This window comes from Equus quagga, chromosome 14 (assembly GCF_021613505.1).
Source record: "Equus quagga isolate Etosha38 chromosome 14, UCLA_HA_Equagga_1.0, whole genome shotgun sequence".
Classification (NCBI taxonomy): Eukaryota; Metazoa; Chordata; class Mammalia; order Perissodactyla; family Equidae; genus Equus; species Equus quagga.
In genome coordinates this window covers 53,168,355-53,183,528 of record NC_060280.1, presented here as the reverse complement: position 1 = coordinate 53,183,528, position 15,174 = coordinate 53,168,355, and the positions used below count along the sequence as shown (strand labels likewise).

At 33.6% G+C, this 15,174-nt stretch overlaps 1 protein-coding gene across 3 annotated transcripts in view; it reads right to left on the bottom strand.

Annotated features, from left to right (window-relative positions):
* The window catches only part of DYNC2H1 (dynein cytoplasmic 2 heavy chain 1), a 289,228-nt gene that overhangs the window by 31,471 nt on the left and 242,583 nt on the right, over positions 1 to 15,174 (bottom strand). The gene's annotated exons all lie outside the window — the stretch shown is intronic.

Genomic DNA, 15,174 nt, shown 5'->3' with positions numbered 1-15,174 from the left:
CAGGGTCCCCAAGTCCTGACAACACAAACTGAACTAGAGTTCCAGATCCAGATTTGACAGTAAACTTGCCACCTTACTGAATCAAGTACTATAGGGGAAGGTAATGTCCAGGAATAAAAAATTTCTTGTTAAAATTTCTTTTTAAATAATCTTTTCTACTTATCTGCTATTTTGTAAATCAACTTATACTCCATTTGGAGAAATACACATCATCATAACATATGTTTCATGAGTAGAATAAAGAATGGCCATGTGGAACAAATGACAAAAACTACATAGTCTTGTGCAAGACTTACTATACGCCTTCCCTGTATTAACCAATTTTGTGCTTACTACAACCCTGAAAGTTAGTATTAATATCCCCATTTTACAATGAGAAAATGGAGGCATGGTGAGCTTAAGGGTCCTGCCCAAGGTCAAAGAGTAACTGTTTTGAGCCAGGTAATAAACTCAGGAAGCCTTTGGTGATTTGTTTCTCTGTAGTATTTCCTGCAGGTGCTAATGTGCCTTAAGAGATAAACAACTTACTGATGCGTTCTGAATCAGTCTATTTCAGTTGGTGCACAGAGATGATATCACAGTAATGTCAGCTATTAAAAACTTGCAGAATTCTCATTCACTCAGTAATTCATTTGCATGATTTATAGACAGTCTAGGAAAAAATTGTGTTTATTTATTACTGTGTAGAAAGGCTGTGTCTCATGTACTGTAACACCATGTTAACCACCCTAGCATTTACATCTGTCAGATGGGTCTACAATACAAGAAATTAAAATCTCCAAAGCTAGTGTGTTTGTATTAACATCTTAATGCATTTGACTAGCATTCCTACTCTGTAGCAAAAATGTTCCTATGTCCTTCCTAACAACTGATAATATGTTGATTTCAAAAGCAGAAAAGACCTACTTTAAAAAGAGATCTCTCTAACAAAGTATAATTATTTCTCCTTGGGTGTTATCCTTTATAACAATAACATTTCATAAAGTATCTACTTCAATTAAATAACTTAAAATTATGCATAGCAAATATTGTTTACTCCCTATCAAATACTTTTATTATATTTTTGCCTTCTATTTTCATTACCTAAACATAGTCAACAAGTATGCTTGCATGACCCTTTTTTATTGCAGAGAATTACTATTCCTGTTATTTTAAAACAACTATTTTTTACTCTATAAATATTTCAAGTTATACTATTTCATTGATTCCTTAAAATTAATTTTGAATTCAAAAACTCCAAGAGTTGTTGCCAGAAATGGATGTGCATATGTTTAAATTAATTAAAAATTAGTATGTAGCTGATAGCCAGATTTTTACTTTATTAAAGTTTGAATTAATTAGTCAAGGGGGAAAAGCTTCTTTAAGAAAAATATTTTTCTTAGTCCATAAGAAAAAAATAACTTGTTAGTCTATTAAGCTTAAAGATAGACTACAGCAAAGTATATTCGGTAAAGTTTAAAGACCAAATATTCTTTTAATGTGTATAAAGTGTTTGAACAGCAAACTTTATAGTGAAGAACAAACAAGCACTTTTTTTTTTTTTGAGGAAGATTAGCCCTGAGCTAACTGCTGCCAATCCCCCTCTTTTCGTTGAAGAAGACTGGCCCTGAGCTAACATCCATGCCCATCTTCCTCTACTTTATATGTTGGACGCCTACCACAGCATGGCTTGCCAAGCGGTGCCATGTCCGCACCCTGGATCTGAACCGGTGAACCCCAGGCTGCCGAAATGGAACGTGAGCACTTAACCGCTGCACCACCAGGCTGGCCCCCATTTTTTATTTTAAAAAAATACATTTAATCCTGCACGTGGATGTTTACAGCAGCTTTATTCATAATTTCCAAAGCAACCAAGACATTCTTAAGCGGGTGAGTGGATAATTAACTGTGGAATATCCAGAACAAAGACATGGAGGAGACTTAAACGCATATTACGAAGTCAAAGAAGCTAATCTGAAAAGGCTGCATGCTGTATGATTCCAACAATATACCTGGAAAAGGAAAATCCATGGAGACAATAAAAAGATCAGTGGTTGCCAGGGGTCGGAGAGGAGAGAGAGATGAAGAGGAAGAGCACAGAGGATTTTCAGGGCAGTGAAAATACTCTGTATGATATTGTAATGATGGATATATGTCATTATACATTTGTCTAAACTCATAGAATATAAAACATCAAGAGTGAACCCTAAGGTCAACTATAGACATTGGGTGATTATAATGCATCAATGTAGATCCTTCCTCACTAAAAAATGTACTATTCTGGTGAGTGATGTTGATAACGGGGGAGGCTACACATGTGTTGTGGCAGGCAATATACGGGAAATCTCTGTAGCTTCCTCTCAATTTTGTCGTAAACTTAAAACTGCTCTTTAAAAAAAGTATTTAAGAAAACCCTACATTTATACTAATTTATATGAATGTAAATAAAGACTTAAATAGCATGATTTTTTTTTTTTTTTTGAGGAAGATTAGCCCTGAGCTAACATCTGCCAACCCTCCTCTTTTGATTGAGGAAGACTGGCCCTGAGATAACATCCATGCCCATCTTCCTCTACTTTATATGTGGGATGCCTGCCACAGCATGGCTTGTCAAGCAGTGCCATGTCTGCACCCAGGATCAGAACGGGCGAACCCTGGGCCACTGAAGTGGAACTTGCGAACTCAACCGCTGCGCCACTGGGCAGGCCCCAAGCATGATCTTTAATAAGCAGGAATATGTATATATGGATAGGGCTTTCAGTGAAGGAGTAGGCATATTAGCTGGCAAATGTTTTCAGTAAATGTTTCTTCTCTACTCCACTCCTGGTTACGGGCCATGCTCTTTTTAAAGGATTAGGTTTGAGACTGAACATAAGACCTATGTATGCCTCTCCTATGACTATATAGCTATAATTCTCTAAATGATATATAATAAATGTAATTATGGAGATAAGCAAATAAACAGCTAACAGAATTGAACAACTTAAAGGGTTGGGCAATTTCTTGAATATTATACATACACCATCCACAGAATCATATTCAGTAAAACTTCTTAACTGGAATGAACTATAGAGATCATTGAGGATAGTTCCCCTTACTATAACATAATCGAATGATTTTTCCCAGGTAATTTAGGACAGTTTTAAAATATTGCAATATTTTATTTAAGAATGCTAGCAGAATGTATGAATTCAAGTGGCAGTCATTTACTCACTCAGAAGCACTTACTGAAAGCAAGGAGCTTATCATCTAATTAGGGGAGATGAAACATGCATAAGTAACTGTGATGGAAGGTGTTAAGTGGGAAACCATATAAAAAAAATGAATAATGTCTCCTGAGAGTTCTACTTGTATAAGGACCAATAAACATAGAATTTTGAAGGAAAAGGTTGTTCCTTCAAGAATTTTATATCTAGTTCACCTACCATTCATTTATGAATACAACTGAGTGTCATTTTTATTTAGGCCAGAGTTCAGAAAATAAATACACCATACTTCTGTATCTTTTTTCTTTTAAACATTAGTAAAAAATGTTCTCCAGCTGTCTTATATATAGACAAAACTAAGATTTTCAAGGGTGTAGAAGTCAGAGGCTAAAGCTGTTAGGTGATAAACAATGAAATCAGTTAAATATAGAATTAAATCTAAATGATTATTGTAACAAAATTAAATGCATATAATAAGCAACCTTTTGAAAAACCCAAAGGGCCTAAAAGCATAAAAACAAATAATTTAATCAAATGATTAGAGTAAATCCAATTGTATCAGTTATACCCCACAGCAAAAAACATTTCCTTTCAAGTGTTCATACACATTTACAAAGAAGCTGAGCCTCAATCTCTGATGATAATGAAGCAAAAAATGTAAGAAATTAATATATTATAAAGGTGGCAACAGAGATCACCAGGGAAGGGAAGAAATATTCAATAAACGGTACTGGGGGAAAATAGTTTACTGTTTGGAAAAAAAGTTCAATCTTTAGTTCACATTCTGGCCTAAAATTATGCTACTTAGCATTCAAAACACAATGTTATTTCATGGATTAATGGGGGACAAAAAGAAAATCACTTTAAGAGGAGAAAAAAAGATTATGTATCTGATTACAGATTGGTAGACATTTTTTAAATAGAAAAAAGGAAAAGAAATATGTTAGATTATAAAAAATTTTGTAGATGCAAAAATACCATAAACAAAAGTAAAAGCCATTAATAGTAAATTTGGAAAAATATTTTCTACAAATATGAAAATGGGTTAATAATGTCAACACAATGGTAGGTTGTTTACATGCTTATTGAAACACGAAAGATAGGATCATCCTTAATAGTTATGTAAATTTAAAAACTAAGATATGTTTTTAGCTCATCAGAATAGCAAAGTGAGAAACGATAATGCTCCAGTGTTGCTAAGTGTGTAACATGGACAAAATTTTGGTAGCAGTGTATACTGGTACAATACTTCTATAAAGCAATTTGATGAAACGCATGAAAGCTTTAATTCCTTTTCTTGAAATGTAAATTAAGGAAATAATCAAGAGACTATTACACATGGTTTGCTCATTTAAAATTATTTATAATTTTAAGAAATTAGAAGTATAATAATAATAGAAATTATAAAATAATATATTATAGAATAACAGAAATTAGCAAATAATAGAAATAAGCCAATTAAATTATGGTATATCAATACAATAAAAAATTACATAGCAATAAAACTGATATTTGAAGAATATTAATGATATTGGAAAATGTTCATGAGCTAATATATTTATCAGAATGTAAAAATGTACACAATGTTTACACATAATTACAGAATGTAATTATGTAAAAACATTACTTGAATACATAGAAAAATATTGATGAAGGCATATCATAATATATCATTTCAGCTGAGTTTGGCCTTCAGTGTATTAATTACTATTTTCATTCATGTGAATTAGCAATTATTTAGTATAAAATGAAACGCGTTAATAAACTGATGCCATTTTATTTTGTTTTAATGCACTGTCTTCCTTAGAAAAAGTGCTTAAGGCAAATAAGTAATTCAGGCATCTGTCTTCTCAATGTGCCATATTTTTATTCCTTCATCTTTTCTTCAAAATTACTTAGTATATATTTAGAGGCTTGAGTATCTGAGAATAAATTCATCCAGAACTAAAATTTAATTTATCCAGAATAAAAACAAGTACCTCCACTCATTATTTCGACTGGAGTAAACAAAACATTAAAAGTTACTAGCATGTTAATAATGCTGGGTATAACAAATTTCTCAATTCATTGGATGAATAGATGGTAATAAACTGCAGCTCATCAGCAAGGTAGATTACCAGGAATTGTATTGGAATTAAAACCTAAGAATTAATAATTAAAAACCAGTATGCTATTTCTTCCCAGAGTTTGTTGTACTAACTTCAAGAAACAGTGAGTACACTATTAAATATATGCCATTCCTGGAGTCTCATTTTTTCCTAGACTCAAACCTGGGCGTAGGTTTTCATTATTCAAATCTTGTGCACTAGGTTTAGGAGTTAGATTCTACAAGCATGGGAGAGAAAACAAATTCAGTGATCTCTTCCAAGTTCAGTCTTTTGAGTCTCAATCTCAAGTCATCTTTCAGTAGACTTTTGAGATTGACATGTAAAATCGGAGTTCAAGAGAAGACTGAGTTGGATCAGTTTCCTGCAGCTCTAAGCATTTTGACTATGTACGTGATCCTTAAAAAAATAATTTCTGCCTCACATGCTACATTAATAAGGTTAACTTGCCAACCAAAATTGTAGTTAAGATTTTATCCATTAATGTTCTGCTAACCATTTGCATTGACTTCAATTCTTCACAGTATCTCCCAACTTTAACGTGCTGTGGTTTGATTTTTTTTAGCTAAATTCATTATTTTCTTTTTGATATCTTTGACTCATGAATTATTTAAAAGTAGGTATTTAACTTCCAACTGTTGAAGATTTCCTACAAATCTTCTTGTTATTTGTTTCTAACTTAATTCTATTGTGGTCAGAGGGCATACTTCGTGTGGCTTAAATCCTTTTACATGATTCAAGACTACTTTATGGATCCACCTTGGTAAGATTCTGTGTGTACTTGAAAAGAAGGTGTTCTGCAGTAGTTGGATGTAATGGTCTATAAATATCAATTAGTTAATAATGTTGTTCAAGTCTTCTATATCTTAACTGATTTTCTACTTATTCTGTCAATTATTGAAAGAGGTGTTTTGAAATCTCCAACTTTAATCATGTTTCTATTTCTCCTCAAAGTTCTACCAGTTTTTGTTTCATTATTTTGAAACTCTGTTATTAGATGTGTAAAAGTTTAGTTTTATGTTCTTTTAATGACTTGATCACTTTATCATTGTAAAATAACCTTCATTATTCCTTGCTACATTCTTTGCTTTGAAACCTGTATTGTCTGATATTAATATAGCTACAAAAGCTTTCTTTTGACTAGTTTTATCATGGTATATCTTATTGCCTCATTTTGTTTAAAACCTATTTGTGTCTATATTTAAAGTGCAATGCCCTGATGCCAGATAGCCTTCACAGCTGAATTTTGTTTTATCCAATTTGACAATTTTCGCCTTTTAGTTGGTAACTTTGAAACTATATATCAATTTGTAAAAATAATACTTAATGATTTATTTTAATATCACTCAGTGAAAAAAATAAGCTTATAAATTGCCATATCTTGTAAAGGAAAATTTTAGGGTTTAGGCTGAACAAAACAGAATTCAAAGAGTAAAATTACTGCTTTAATAATGATAATGATCACACTAGTAAATAAAATTACATAACATAATAATAACATGATAATAACATAATTATCACATGTATCTCACTGACGGTAGAAGCAAAGGTCCTTACAATAGCACACGAGTATTCATTCTAATCCTTGACTTCTCTGACCACCTTTTCCTTGTCTACTTTCCTTCAGTTACACTGGCCTCCCTTTCTCAAAAACTCTTCTGTCTCAGGGTATCTGCTGTTGCCTCTGCCTGAAACTCTCCTCTAGCAAGTATCTATTTGCAGGGCAATTCCCTCACCTTTTTCACGTCTCCGTTCAAATACCCCATATCAAAGATGTCTTCCCTAATTCTGCCACTTTAATGCAACTAATTTTTTATATATTATATCTTATTTCTAGAGCTCTATATCCTATTACTAGGAATTGAGAATAAAAAGGAGACTCTATGGTTAAGTTAAGTCACAGCTCTATGTTTTCATGGAATTGGTTAAAATTTTCTCAAAGTAAGGACTTCATTGTGTTGCTTCTCTGAGGGTTTTTCTTTTTTTTTCAAAGATTGGCACCTGGGCTAACAACCGTTGCCAATCTTTTTTTTTCTTTTTTCCTGCTTTTATCTCCCCAACCCGCCCCGTACACAGTTGTATATCTTAGTTGCACGTCCTTCTAGCTGTGGGATGTGGGACGCCGCCTCAACATGGCCTGACGAGCAGTGCCATGTCGGCCCCCAGGATCCGAACCCTGGGTTGCCGCAGCGGAGCACGCGAACTTAACCACTCGGCCACGGAGCCGGCCCCATGGGTTTTTCAAAGTAAATAGTCTAAGAAACCTAAATTTTCACTTCCCCTTTTCGTGTTTCTAGGCAATTTATCTCAACCAAACAACTTTGGAAGAGAGAGATAAGTGCTGGCTTTTGAGAGGGGCTTCAACGTTATATGTTTATAAAGAAATTCTGATGTTCTTAGCCATTCTCATCTCCATCACATCTAGAGATATGCTGAAAGTTGCCTAGGCCATAAGAAATCTCTTTGCACTACCCTCTCCCATTGTGGATCCAGTTCCTTTGCAAAATGGATAAGATTTCTTAATCATTTTCATTTACCTTCGTAAGGCACAGAAATCATACTTGGCAATGAGACCTTGTTTTATGATAATTTACCCTTTTATTCACTCTAAATTTCCTATGAAGATGCTAACCGTTTTGTAGAACATGAATGCCAGCATTAGCAGTAGATCTGGAGCCAGAGGGAAATGAGATATTTTCCTGTAAGATATCTTTTTAGAAACACTATTAACAGGATTTTTCTCCACATACTAATTTATGAACAGAATTTGAAACTGCTAATTGGTATTGTGGAGAAACATATATACAACATGAACACACTCATATTCATTCCAGTGGAAAGCACTCTAGATAATATAGTAAGTTCCCCCTTTTGCTTACTATTTCTTTAAAGTTAATATCCTAATTTTTCTATACAAGGTTAATGTTTTCTTCCTGTTTTTTTTTTTTTTTTTTTTTTTGAGGCAGATCAGCCCTGAGCTAACATCTGCTGCCAATCCTCCACTTTTTTTTTTTGCTGAGGAAGACTGGCCCTGAGCTAACATTTGTGCCCATCTTCCTCTACTTTATATGTGGGATTCCTACCACAGCATGGCTTGCCAAGCGGTGCTATGTCCGCACCTGGGATCCGAACCAGCAAACCTTGGGCCGCCGAAGTGGAACGTGCGTACCTAACCACTGTGCCACTGGGCTGGCCTCATTTTCTTCCTGTTTTAACCCATGGCACAGTGAGCACAGAACCTGCCTCCATGGAGGGGTGAGGAGGGGAAGATTTCTGAAGGATTTTCAAACTCTGTAATTGACTTCTTACTTGTTAGGCGTTCTTTATAACTTTGTCTCTGGTATCTTAAAAGACTAAAGTGTATTCCTTCAACATTTATCAGGTAATTACAAATAATATAAAAAACAAAAACAAAAAGTTCCTAGTACTTTGGGTCACACCTTATTGTTTATTTTCTGGATTGTCAAAAATATCTGGCAAAGATATTTGTCAAAATTGTCCAAAAACCAAAAACACCCCAAATCTTGAATTAATAAAACGGAGAAGGAACAAACCAAAAAAATCTTCCCCAAATTAACGAGATATACAAAAGAAACAAAACATTAGTAATAAACTTAGGTGTTTATGAGATTGAAAGCATGTTACACAGTTCTCATTGCTTATAAAAACTTAGCTACAATAAACCTTTTAAGAAGAACAAGTCTGGCCATGTGGTTTGGTAATGAATACAGATTCAGGGACAAACTAAGTTCTATTATGGATTTGGTAAGAGCATGGTGGACACCCAGAAGGCTTACTTCTACAAATTAAAGTCAGCTGGTCTAATTTTTAAAATCTGAACCACTTTCTAATTGGGTTCTGTTAGTGGTCCCTCACATTGTATAGCTGCCTTAAAAAAAAAGCCTCAAGCTGTACAAAGAGTCTCAGGGAAACTTTAGCCTCTAGAGCTGTCTTGAATGAAAGGATTTTTTAAAAAGAATTATTTTATTGAGGTCATATTGGTTTATAACACTATGTAATTTCAGGTGTACATTATTACATATCAGTTTCTGAATAGACTGCATTGCGCTCATCACCAATAGTCTAGTTTTTATCTGTCACCATACATATGTGTCCCTTTACCCCTTTTGCCCACCCCTCCACCTGTTTCCCTTCTGGTAACCACTAATCTGTTCTCTTTGTCCACATGTTTGTTTATCTTCCACATATGAGTGAAATCATATGATGTTTTTCTTTCTCTGTCTAGCTTATTTTGCTTAACATAATTCCCTCAAGCTTCATCCATGCTGTTGCAATGGGATGATTCAGTCTTTTTTTATGGCTGAGTAATTGAACGAGAAGATTTTTGTTAGTTTGTATAACTTTATTAACTTAATAGACATGGTCTTATCTAGTTGGAAAGAGAATATGCTTTATCTTACTCTTGAAAAAGGAAATCTTTACTCTTCCTCTACCTTTAACATATCCATCTATTAGAATACTGGACAGTCTAGCTAAACATATGGTATTTTTTGTAATTTGAAAAAACAATAACCATAAATCTGGGTTTCTAGGCTAAATGTTTGACACAAGGAAGTGTTATTTTTCAACAGAATCTTGTGATTTTCTTTTACCAATTTGTGGATAAAATTTCAGAGAATAAAATTTGATTACCCATGTTTTTCACTGACTGTTTCCCCTGACTTTTCCAAAGACAGGAATGAGTTAAGTTGAATGAGTCAAACCTGCACATGCAGAGTTCACATAGAAGCTGAACTACTGTGAGAAACAAGATTATCAGAAATGGCCTTTTAGATAGTACTTAATTTTTAGTGTGGCAAACCAGGGATTTAAATAGTCCACCCGATTTATAGGTCTCTTCCTAATCATCAATTATAGTTTATAAGCATGATTAGTTCAAATTCCTATTTAAGGCCAATCCTTCCACATATACACAGTGATCTATTTCTTCTTGTCTTCCCAAGAATTTTACTCCTAAAATGATTTCCTTCTGTCTGGCACCATTAACTTTTCCATCTTTATTTGATACAGATGTGGTGAAATATCCCCCTATTAAAACCAAACCAAACTACAACAAAAAACACTCCCTTGATCCTTCTCCCCATCAGCTATCATCCTATTTATCTGTGCCACTTCATAAAAAATCTCTCTGAAAAAACTGTCTAATCTCACTTACAGTATTTGACACAGTTGATAACTTTGATCTTTTTAAAACATTTTCTTCTCTTGGATTCTTGATTACCACAATCTCTCAGTCTTTCTTCTGTCTTCCTAACTAACTCTTGTTGGGCTCCATTATTGACTCCTTTTCCTTTCCTGGACTTTTCAATATTGGGGTGTACCAGGGCCCACTATTTGGTCAATCCTATGGTTTTAAAGACCATCTTTACATGCTGATGACTCCCAATTTCATCTGTTCTACTTCAACCAGTCTCCTGTCACTTACTTCTCTGACATTTCCACCATGATGGCAAAAAGGTAGCTAAACTTAACATGCTTGAATCAGAACTCTTAACTTATAAGACCATTTCCCACTTCCCTAAGAAATCTGCTCGATCACCAGTATCCTTCAACTGTCAATGAAAAGTTCAACTAATTGTTCAGGCCAAAACCTTGAAATCATTTTTTCACATCTTTCTCCCATGTTCCACAGCCAAATCCACAGGTCTAATATAGAAATCCTACTACTTCTTCACCTCCACTGCCCTAATCCTTAACACCATCATAACTTCATCAGATTATTGCAATAACCTCTTAACTAGTTAGCCTGCTTCAATTCTTCCTTCCTATAGTCTATTTTTCACACACCAACAGAATAATCTTTCAATCCCCTGCTGTCAGTCATCCACTGACTTTTCATGCATTGAAACTAAATTTAAAGTCTCTTACCAAAGCTTGCATGGACCTATATGTCACGGTTCCTGGCAACCCATTAATCCTCATTTCCAGGAGCATTGCTCCTTTTACACATGCTCCAGCCACCCTGGCTTCCTTTTCATTCCTTACTCAAGCAGAGCACATTCCTGTGTCAAAGATTTTGCATTTGCTGGTCCCTCTGCCTAGATTTGTTTTTCCCTCAGATATGTTCATGGTTTGCTTTTCTTACTTCATTCAAGTCTCTGTTTAAATATCACCTCCTGAGAGGTCTTACTGACCACTCATCCCAAAGTGTCACCCTTTCTAATCCATTCACTTTCCAGCAACTTTAATCTACATCAGTTTGTTTATGGAATCCTGATATTTATTAGAAATAAAGTTCAGTTCAGCTTCAATATTTGGCCAAGATCTATTATTTGCCTTCACCTTTATGTAGGTCCAATAAATAGACGCCTACTTTAAAATTCTTCTGACATTCCAGAAATGAACAATAGCAATATTTGTATAAGCACAGATGTTACTACCCTATCTAATAAGTGTGACAATGTTACTAATGTCAACAAGGCATGACATTCACATTTATTTTAAATGTTAGATTATTTACTATCATACACACATAAGTATTTTATTTGCCACTTGGAGTGAAAATAATCCCTTATGTGCTCTAAAGGTTGAAATTCTCTTAAACTATAAACATGTATTTGCCATTGCAAGACTAAAATTTAAAAAATGATTGCGAAAACTTTAGTTTTATGTAACAAAAATTAAGAACTCTAGAGTTCAATAAATAAACATAGTGATAATAAAATATCTTTAGGAGAGAATGCAATAGCATTAAGGAATAATGTTGGAAGCATTTTAGTCAAGAAACATTAATAAAAATTTAACTAATATAAAGTAGGATACACATATTTGGCTATGTTGAAATCTAGATCTCCCTAAAATTGTCTGATATATTTGCATTTGCAACATTAAATAAGATTACTTTTAAGAATAAAATTTAATTGTAGGGTTATTTAGTTCTATTTAACCATAGGTCTTTCAAGGAGAAGTCCCAATTAGGAATACTCACTAACTTGTGAGGATGAAATAACAATGATACCTACAAAATAACCTCTAATATATAATATTTTTATATATAACCTCTAATACATAATAACCTCTAATATCATTTACAAAAATATCCAATATATTTCATCTTCCAGACACAAAAATAAAAAAAGTAAAAAAAGAAATTTAGATACATCAAATATTTATTTTCTCACAAAATTTCAAAAAAATAGATATTAAGAAGAATACTTATTTAGGAACAATTTTTTGTTGAGGTTTTGAATCCATGGAGGTTAAAAAAATGCTTGACAAATCACTGCTAGAGATTACCAATCATTTTCAGGACAGGAAGTACAAGGAGTTTTGAGATTTGTTTCATCTGTGAATCTTACATTAAAGGTTCTTCCTAGAAAATGTACTGAAATATATTTTCCTAAGCTATTTCTACTATATACAAACAAGTTAATATTACTGGTAGTATCATTAAATACTTTACTTCAATATTATGTGCAATAGACAATTAGATAACATATACTTCCCAAAGTGCTTTTAAAGTGTAACAACGTGTAAATTAACATGAAACACTATCACTGCTTTCCTTTCTCGAGAAGTGCTTTCCAGTTACAAATAGCTAACTACAAAGTGAACTTGACAGAAGATACATTCTAGAATGGAAAATCAGGACCCAATTATCATCAAAAATGGAACAAATGTGGTAAAAGCTATGACTGATTTAGGAATCAAAAGTACACATGCTTTGTTCACAACCTTCCATTGTGCTTCTGGAAATGATGACAATATTTGACAGGACAGACATACTGACTAAAGCAGAAAAACCTGTCAACCACTTTTATTGTTGTTCTTTAGCCACAGATAAACCTACATGACTTTAAGACATTTTGCTATTGTCTTGTTATATACTAAGAAACTATGTTTAAACAAGATGTAATAGAAGCCTTTAAATGGTAAAAATGGCTGCATGAACCAAGGAAAGCCTTGAAACACTATTTTGAAAATAGGGGCACCAACAGCAGATATTATTAACAACTGGTTATTTGCAGGGAAAGTAGTTTGTTTGCTAGAACCTGCTGATTCTTCAAGAAACCAAACTTGTCATAAGAGTTTAAGTATTCTCTGCATGTTTTCTGCTGTAAAGATCCTCTTATTATGTTACTCCAGGAAGCTGCTGAAATTAGTATGCATATGATGAAAACTGAGATGCAGATAAAAATTCAGGGAAGATTTTGTTATCTTGAAAGCCAATTATGTTGCTATATTGTCACATTTCTGAACCCAGATTTATCTTCTGCAAGCAGTACAAATAGCATGGTTTACAGAATTGCTTCTATAAAACTGCAGATCATCATGGACTATGACTACTGTTTAGCATTCTAAATGTGCAGGATAGTTGACCATAGGCAGAATTTATCAGCTGCCAGTGTTGAGAAATTACTGTCCTTGTACAAAATCTGACTCTAAAAAGTCAGTAATACTACTGCTATCGTAATAGCTATACATTACTGAATAAAATCTGAAACATATACCCTAAGTTCATTCTATGATGGTGACAATCTAGTTGAAAGTTTGGCTGTATATTAATCTTAAAACTCAGGATTTTGCCAAGATGCACTTTTCTGTATAATTCTAATATGAACATATTTATTTGTTTATCATCTATCTCTTTCACTAAATGTAGAGATTCCTGTTGGCAGGAATTTCATGTTTTCCTCACTACTGTGTATTTTCAGCACTTAGAACAGTGGGTGGCACACAATAAAAGTTCAATAAATACTCACTGAATGAACAAATAAATTAATGAATACATATGAATAAAAAACATCCATAAGGTAGCTCTTCTAGCTGAACGTAGTATATAAAAATAGAGGTGCTGGAGGTTTTAAACCACATACAGACTACTTTTTCAATTTTGTTTATGTAAGTCTATGAATAATTTTATTGAGTACATACTATGTGTAAAACACTGTAAGAGTTACTAAAGGAATTAAGGACCGTAAGAGTTACTAAATGGGAAACTAGAGAAAATAAAGAGTTAGGAAGATAGTTTCCTTTTTCACGCAAAGTACTGTTGAACCTTCTAAAATAGAGTAAGACACCTCAGAAAATGAATGAAAAATAAACAATGCAATTTTAATATGATTACTTTTAAAGTATGGGATATTATGAGAAAATAAAACAAGTCTTCAAATATTAGATTGTGGAGTAAGAATATAAAGTTAAACTATAATGTTTATTCGGTAGACTTAGATAGAAGCTAAAATCTCAGAAACAAATCATGGATACTACAGAATACATCTCAGGAGGCTAAAGCCTGATGACTGGGAAACATGAAAGAGATTGAGGTCAGTTTGCTTAAGAACGACCCTAAGGTTGACTGACTCATTCACTTATTCAACAGATATTTATTGAAAAGTCTATTTGTGTGAGCCATTGTTTTAGATGCTTGGATAGAGCAGTAAACAGACAAAAATCTCATCCTTATGAAGCTTCCATTTTAGTGGAATACATAGAAAATAAATAAATAAAACAAATAAGTAAAATGTATAGAATATTAGGTGGAGATATAGGCTATGGGCAAAAATAAAGAAGGGAAAGAAGATAAAAAGCATCAAGGAAGGGACAGGGGTGCAATCTGAAATAGGATGGTCAAAGAAAGCCTCTGGGGAGGAGATGATGTTGGAGTAAAGACCTGAAGAAGATAAAGAAACCTCCCTAAAGATATCTGAGGAGAGCATTCCAGGTAGAGGAAACAGCAAGAATAAAGAGGGAGTGTGCCAGGTTGTTCACTGAAAAGCAAGGAGACCAGTATGGCCGGAACAGAGTAAATGAGGGAGCAAAAAGTAGGAGAGGAAATCACGGAGGTAATGGGCCTGATCTTAACTTGTAGGTTGTTTTAAGGATTTCGTTACTCTTGATCGGATGAGAAGTCATGGGGCTAT